Source organism: Trachypithecus francoisi, unplaced genomic scaffold, assembly GCF_009764315.1.
Source record: "Trachypithecus francoisi isolate TF-2019V2 unplaced genomic scaffold, Tfra_2.0 Lachesis_group0, whole genome shotgun sequence".
NCBI lineage: Eukaryota > Metazoa > Chordata > Mammalia > Primates > Cercopithecidae > Trachypithecus > Trachypithecus francoisi.
The window spans coordinates 31,980,292-31,989,143 of NW_022681453.1; positions in this window are offsets into that span (position 1 = coordinate 31,980,292).

Genomic DNA, 8,852 nt, shown 5'->3' on the forward strand with positions numbered 1-8,852 from the left:
TATGGGTGGGTCACTGATAATGTATACCACACTGAGGTTTGGCAGTGTTTAATAGCTCTCCAAAAATCTCTTTTAATCCTAAGAGTTTTTTGTTGTTGTTTGTTTGTTCGTTTTAACCATTAACGCCTCAGTCTACTTAGCACATAAGTATGACTTTAACCCCAATATTTCATGTGATTTTATCTAGACATCTAAAGATAATTTTTGATAACATCTGTAAACCAGTAGCTAACATTTACTGGGTGCTTACAATGTGTCAGCCACTGAGTTAAGCACTTTGCATTTAACCACAATACTATGCGACAGATACTAGTATTACCCTTATATAACAGCTTAGAAAACCGAAGTATAGAGAAATTAGGTAATGACAAAATCCTTGTGAACACCTTCACTGATAAAAATAGTTCTTAGTTACTACCAGGTACTGAGCATCTACTCTGCAGAGAACTATGCTACACAGTTTATATCCACTTTCCTATTTAATGCTCACAGGAAATGCAAGATAAATATATTGTTGTACCAATTGAACACATGGGAAAACTAACATTCGTAAAGATTAGATAACTTGTTGAAGATCATTGAGCTGGATGTGGGCAGAGCCCAGTGGATGCAGAAATCTAGGTTTCTCTGTGTCCAAAACTGCCTGTTCTAAATTACCTTGCTACACCACAAAAGTGCTACCACCCTACCTACTATGTTTTAAGCTGATGAGCTTTGTCTGTCCACCTAGGGTGCAACTGGCACAGACCCAGACCATCAGATGCTTCAGTTAACTTTCAGTAGTGATGCTGAGTCCCTGATAGTTGGAAGGAATTTGTTTTTTCAGCATCATTTACCAACATGAATAAAGTCAGACCCAATTCACTGGGTAAGTTAATGAAGTATTTAAGATGGCCAGAAGTCCAGTAGAACTAAGAATAATTTCTTAACATGCTTGACTTAGAGGCTGAGGCTTTGCTGGATGTTAAGACTTAGCTGAATGCTCTTCAGAGCCTGTTGGCAGCAAGCACTTTCAAGAATGGCCTGGCTCCTCCAGTCCCAATTGGAACTCACCTCTGTGAATAATACGCATTGGCTATAAAAAGGCCAAGATGAGAATAGAGTGAACTTTAGCTATTTTCCTGGAAGTCCTGTTGTTTGTGCAGAAAATATTATGTCTAGTTGAGTATTTCCATTAAATAAGCAGGTTACCTCTATGTGTGCCTTGGTTTACTGAACAAAACCCTTGAAGTTGGTTATAGTAAGTCTAATAGATTTCCTGATGGCTGAGAAAGAGTCTGCCTTTGAGCCTCTGCTATTTTATTCATATATTGATTGCCTGGCCATTTGGAACTTAAGAGGGTCTAATTGGCTTGTGCTGTGAACAAGACTCACTGGCTCATATCAATTTAAAGTAATCTCCCTACTTACTAGAGACAATCTCATGTAACACATCACCTGCTGTCATGCCAATTTGGTGAACACAAGAAATGCAAAATACAAACGGAATGTTTTTTCTTATTTCAAATCTTTCATGTGAAGTGACATTTCTCCCAGACATTTTCTCTTCTGATCTCTTTAGAGAGTTAAGTCTCTTCTGATTGATCTTCACTGTCATATTCCTCCTAGAATTTTGAGAGATTCCATAGCTGACACGTTGTCCTGAGCATTACTGCCCTTTTTATAAGTCCTTTCTTAATCTTGCTCTCTCGAAGCTCCTAGACATTCTATTAAAATTTCACGGTTAGTATTGATACATGATTCCACTGGACTTAGCAGCATGGTGTCACATGCATTTCCTAGAAACTGCATTTGTCAGCACAGACAATTGCCTCAGATGAGACCTGAGGTCAGTCTTTGTCTTGGGAGTAAGAGCTAGATTGCATCTTTTGCATCAGAAGATGTTGTCATTAGCTTCACAATGTAAAGTGATCACATAGATTTCTAACCACCCAGTATAAACTTCAGCTTAGAATCAGATGGACCTGGATTCAAATTTTGGAACCAGGCTGTGTGATCCTCAGAAAGGGCCTCATCATTCCTGGGGTTTAGATTTTTCATGCATATAATGGACTGAAATCAAGGGGTTGGCAGGGATTTGTTCCATCTGGAGGTCCTTTTCCCTATCATTTCCAACTTTTAGAAGCTACCTGTATTCCTTAGTTCATGGTTCTCTTTCTCCATCTTCAAAGCCAGCAACAGCAGGCTGAGTTCATCTCAGAGGGGCATCACTCAAGCCTCCCCTTCTGCCTCCCTCTTCCACTTTTAAGGACATTCGTGACCACATTGGGTCCACTTGGATAACCAGGATAATCTGCTATTTTAAGGTTGGCTAATTAGCAACCTCAATTCCATCTGTGACCATAATCCTCTATGTAACACAACATAACCACGGGTTTGGAGGTTAAAATGTGAACAACTTTCGGGAGGCTATTAATCTGCCTACCACATTATCCCAAAAGTAAAGGACAAAAATAAAATCCTATAATTATAATACTTTTATATGAATATAATATATAATACAAAAACTAATATAAGTAAATTTCTTAGCAGATTTCCCTAAAGTGCTCAGTAGCTGATAATGCTCTTAAAATTGATAGTTGTTCCACTCAATTATATTAACTTTTGTTAGAAAGCAACCCAGTCCATAGCACTAATGTGTGGCAGCAGGTAGACTTTCAATGATCAAATATTGAGATAACTTTGACAGTGCCCCCAATCAGGAGCCAATGTTTATCCAATTCCCTGCTGAAGAGCTCTAGTAAATGAAAATGTACTGTGTACAGATGGGATCCTCGAGGTGCTATACATTTATTCAGTGTAGCACACAGCTGGAAAAACAGCAGATAAATGGGACACAATTCTTGCCCAAGCGTTTTTATAGTCCAATGGGAGAGATTAAGTATAGACCCAAAATTACATTATGTATTCATTTGTTTAGTTGTCCTTTCTATCTCTCCCACTCGAATATAAATTCCATCAGGGACTGAGACTTGACTGGATTGTGCATGCCTGTGTCCCCAGCACTTGGAACAGTGCCTGAAATAGACTAGGCACTCAAATATTTGTTGAATGAATACAGTATGATACATTATACAAGCTACTATTAGAGGTTGCTCATAAAATATGCAAACTATTATAACATAGAGTATGTAACATTGACTAGCCGGAAAGAAAAAAGGGTCTGAACTTTCCTTTGGAAATTTTCTAGTATGTTTATAAATAGCACTCACTGTGTGCCCACACAGAAAGGGCTTCCTGCACTGTAGGGCCTGCAAACCTTGTCCGTCATTGGTTCATTTCCAATTCACTGTTTCTTGTTGCCCTGTTTGCAAACTGCAACATCTCCAGATCATAACACAGGTATCATGTGAAGTTCACACCTGTGCATATCATGATGAGGATTATCCACTGCACCCACCCTCTCCCTCTGCACCCCTGCTGCCCCCAGTAAGTAAGAAATATGCTAATTTGATAGTGATACCCTATGAAGGGTATAAAATAGAGTGGTGTAATCAAGAATGTCTGGAGGGGTAAGAATTTACACAAGCTACGAATGATCACACAAAGATTAGCCAAAGTGCTAGGGTCATCTCTTAGGAGGACAGGCACTCTTAACAATAATTATAATTAAACAGTTACATAATAATTCATAATAATTACAATAAATGCATTTTGAATGTGCCCCAGTACACGTAAGGAATTACATTCAAAGTTTTGCAAAACAAATGTTATGTTTACCACATGGGACCCACTCTTTCTACTTTATTCAATTCTGTTCCATCCCATTGTTTGTTTGTTTGTTTGTTCGTTCGTGACGGAGTCTCACTCACTATGTTGTCCAGGCTGGAGTGCAGTGGTGCAATCTCGGCCCACTGTAACCTCCACCTCCCTGGTTCAAGGGATTCCCTTGCCTCGGCTTCCCAAATAGCCAGGATTACAGAAATGTTCCACCACACCCGGCTAATTTTTGTACTTTTAGTAGAGATGGGGTTTCACCATGTTGACCAGGCTGGTTTCGAACTCCTGACTTCAAGTGACCTGCCAGCCTCAGCTTCCCAAAGTGCTGGAATTACAGGCATGAGCCACTGTGCGCTGCTGCATCTCATTTTATTTCATTTGTTTTGCATGCTGATCTCCACCCTCCCGATTGATTCATATGCATGAAGGGGCCACTAGTGATTTGACCCATTAGGGATACCAGCTCTCCGTGACACATAAAGAGTTTTTGACACCAGATAAGGGGTGCAGTTTAGCAGATAAAGGCAAAGCTTAGACACTAGAAGAACGTTCTTATCCTGGTTCTACCAGTCCTCCCTGCCATCACTTCCTTTCTTCCAAAATGCACCGCAGGATCCAACAGAGTGTTCATTTGTTGAGAAAGAAAGAATAAATAGGTGTCCGGAGCCGTGTAGCCCGGATATTGCTGTGGCCTCTGTTGCTTAAGCTCCACATTGCGGAGACAAGATGGCGCACTTCCTGGTTCTTCATCATCAAACCTTCCCGCGCGCGCGAACTTTTCCCGCCGGCGGGTAAATTACCTCCCGCGCCCGGGAGAGACTAAGCCTACCGAGCATGCGCCCGGTGACGTCTTTCATTCCCCGCCTGCTCCTAGCCCTTCCCCCTATTGTCAGCCTATATAAGGCGTTGCTTTTCCACCATTAAACGAGACTTGATCAGAGCACTGTCTTGTCTCCATTTCTTGTGTCTCTTGTCTCTTTCCATTCCCACCCCCTCCTCCAGGGTCTGCGTTGTTCATCCCGCGGGTCGGGACAAATAGGAAGCATGTTTTATTGCAATAACCTCAAAAGGGATTTCTGGGTTCCAAAAGAGATTAAGGCAGGCTAGGTTTATTCTAGCAAAGGGTTCATGAACTCACTCAAAATCCCTTTCTTCCAATTTGGAGTTGTTTGTGGGGAACAGAGAATCCCAAAAGCCTCTTTCATGGAAAAGGGAAGAAGATGCTGTCAACTAAGCCACTGAAGCCAGGCAAACAAGCACTCCCGGCAGATATGAGAAATGTCAGCCCTCCTCCAATCAAGGACTTCCTGGAGATAGGCCTCATTAGCACTCCTGCACCACAGCCAGCCTGAGACAAATGAGGGGAGCTCAGCAGATGCTCTCTTGTTGGGCCTGACCCTCCTTCATAAAATAGTCATTTGTTTTGGCAACTTGGAGACTTTCCTTTACTTTCTCCTCATTTCTTGAAGAAAGTAATACAATCTGAGACCTTCCTCTTCTAACTGATGCTCCCAGACTACACCCAGAATTGCTCTCCATTTCTTATAGATCTTTCTGGAGATGGCCCATGAAGATGTAAGTACATATATAATTTGTGAATTCTCAACTGGGGACAGAATTAACCCCAAAAGAGTGAAAATTGGTTCAGATGAAGGAGGGCAGAAAAATCTTACTCTTTCTGTATAAAGCAGTACGTAAACACATATCTTGTATATCTGTGATACTAAAAATCTGGGGGGAGGCCATAGGGAAAACATATCTTGAAAGGTTCCTTATAGGAGGTATTAACAAAAAATTGGTAGAGAAACACTGATATAATCCCACTTTTTAATATACCTAAGTGGTAGCTCACTGTCTCAGGTATACATTGTTCCAGGAAGCAGTATGAGGGGAGGGTGAGAACTTAGGTTGGTCTTCAAACCCGGTTTGAATCCTGGCTCTACTACCTGTGAATTACGGGAAGCTGACCAAGTTCCTTAATGTGTTTTAGTTTTCTTAACTATTAAATGGGTATAATAATTGTAGCTACTTCCTAGAGAAACTGTGAATATGGAGTTAATACCTAGAAAGCTCTTAGACTAGCACCTAGCACTGGTAGACACCCTATAGGTGTTTTCAACATTATGATTTCCCACTTAGTTATATCTCTTAGAGACGTTCCTTTTGATGACTACATAGTATTCCTTTGTGTGTGTGTGTGTGTGTGTGTGTGTGTGTGTGTGTGTATGTACCCTAATTTACGTAGACCAAAAATCAGCAAATTATGGGCCCAAAGCCAAATCCAATCAACCACTTAGTTATATCTCTTAGAGACGTTCCTTTTGACGACTACATAGTATTCCCTTGTGTGTGTATATATATATATACATGTGTGTATATACGTGTGTGTATATACATGGATATATACCATACAAAAATCAAAAATACCCCCAAATCAGCAAATTATGGCCCCAAAGCAAAATCCAGTCAGCGACCTGTTTTTGTAAATGAAGCTTTCTAGGAACAGAGCCAGGACCATTTGTTTGCATATTATCAATGGCTGTTTTTGCGTTACAATGACAAAGACTATGTGGCTTGCATAGCCTAAATTAGCTATTGTCTGACCCTTCACAGAAAGTTTGCTGGCCCTTGGTTCAGTGAATCCTCTGTTAAAAAGCACCAAGACTGTCAGATCAATCTTCTGCTACATCAAGTATCTCAGCAGTGAATATTCTAGAACACACATCTTTGCACACAGTAACAAATATATTCTAAAGCCAAATTCTTAGGACTGGCTTTCTTAGGTCAAATTTAAGATACATGTATTCTTAACTGTGATAGATATTGCTAATTTTATGCTATAAACTGAGTTGTATTTCCCCAAAATCCATATGTCAAAGCCCTAACCCTCAATGTGACTGTATTTTGCAGGTAGTGCCTTAAGGAGGCCCTTAAGTAATTAAGATGAAATGAAGATGTAAAAATGGGTCCCTAATCTAATAGGACTGGTCCCTATAAGAAGAGAAAGAGACTCCAGAGATCTCTGTCTCTCCCCTGAGTACAGAGGAAAAGTCATATGAGGACACAGCAAGAAGGTAGCTGTCCGCAAGCTAATAAGAGAGACGTCACCAGGAACCAAGTTTACTGGCACCTTGATCTTGGACTTTCAGCTTCCAGAACTGTGAGAAAATAAATTTCTATTGGTTAAGCAGCCCAGCCTGTGGTTTTTTGTTACAGCGGCCCAAGCAGACTAACATACCTTCTTTAGAGGTTATACCAATTACTCCCTGACCAGCAGCAGTGTACAGGCATACCTCTTTATCCACTTCTTTTGCTGAATTATTGTCTAAGTTTTTTTGTTTTTGCCAGTCTGATAGGTGAAAAAAATATGATAGCCTTACTGTTTAAATGCATTTATCTTATGAGAGTGAGCATAATTTTGTATTTTAGTAAATTCCTTTATCTAAAAATAAAGATTCAACAGTGGCTAGACACTATGCAAGGTAGACACTATGCCTTGCAACATATTGTGTGAGCTATATAACATTATCCCTGTTTTACAGATAAGGAAGCTGAGGCACAGAGAAGGTAAGTAAACCTGGTAAAAATGAGAGACATGGTAGCACCGTGGTTAAGAAAACTGACCTTGGAGTCAGACTACCTGGGTTTGCAGCACAACTCCACCCCAGGTATTAGCTGTGCGGTCTTGGAAGAGTATTTAACCTCTCTATGCCTCAGTTTCCTTTTTTGTTTAATGAGAATAACAATAGTACTCATCTTATAGTGTGATTTGGGAAAATAAAGGAAAATCACACATCCTATAGTGTGATTTGGCAGTATCAGTTTTAAGTGGTGAAGCCACATTTTGAATCTTTTTTCTGATCCACAGTAGAAGCTCTTAAACATTGCTGTTTCCCCTAGTGGCAATGTATGATTGTTAGATATTTTCTATACTCTGGATGAATGCTATGTCTTTCCTCATTCTAGGAGGCTTTGAGAAAGTATGCCAACTCTATCCATTGTTGCAAACATACACTATACAGAATAATGGCCCCCGAGCCTGAGCATGTCTCCACTTTCTTAGTCATAACTGTTCAGAAATTTTGCAACATCAAACCATTCAGGGTAAGGACTGCCACGGTAACATGAAAACTATGTAATCCTTCAAGTGTTTCAGATTATTCCTATCTGAAATAACACAAACAGTACAGAATTAGATTTTAGAAAGATGCATATAAAATAGTTTTTTAAAAAAATGTTTTGTGTCTACATGTAAATATATTGCCTGAGTTCACTTTTTGAATGGAGCTGGCTCTCACGGAACAGCACCTCAGCCAATTAAAAATCCATCAACTCATGTTTGTTGAGCACCTGCGTGCTCAATACTATATACCTATTACCCTAAATATAGCACTGGATAAAGTGGACACATTCTACATCCATGTAGAATTTTAAATCTAGTGCAGTACTGTTCAATAGAAATTTCTACAGTGATAAAAGTGTTCAAGACTTCCACTGGCCAGTATGGTAGCCACTAGTCACAAGTAGCTAGCTATTAAGTAGTTGCAATGTGGTCAGTAGGACTAAGGAGGTGGATTTTTAATTTTAGTTAATTTAAATCGAAATGTAAAATGCCACATATAGCTAGTGGGTACCCTATTGAGCAGTGTAGCTCTAACGGGTGAACCTAAATTTTGGGCACATTTTTCAAGAGTTGAGAAAGAATGTCACTGAGTCCACAGTAGGCATTCACTTAACACTAGGGGAAGTAAATTGCTGTGTTCTAGTGCTCCTGGAAATGTTACCTGGTACCCCAGTGTCTTGGTTTACTGACTTCAGCAAGGCTATAACTAGCTCTATTCTGCCCATTTGAGAAAGCACAGAATGGTATGAAAGCAATCCCTTTATCGATAGTGCAGAGGTTGCCAATCATCAGTCTCACTCAGCTGACAGGCATGTTTCATCTGGCCCAGTGTTTTTAAATTATTTTGAATCAAGGGTCAATATTCAAAATTGAAGTGATTTTATATTTCTGACTTTTGTAGAAGACTCAGAAGTCCCGACATCTTTCTCCCTGGAAGTAGTTGGCTGAAGTTGAGATTTCTGGTCTTGTCAGAGGGAGCATATACTCTCCAGGATAATGAAGGTGCCAC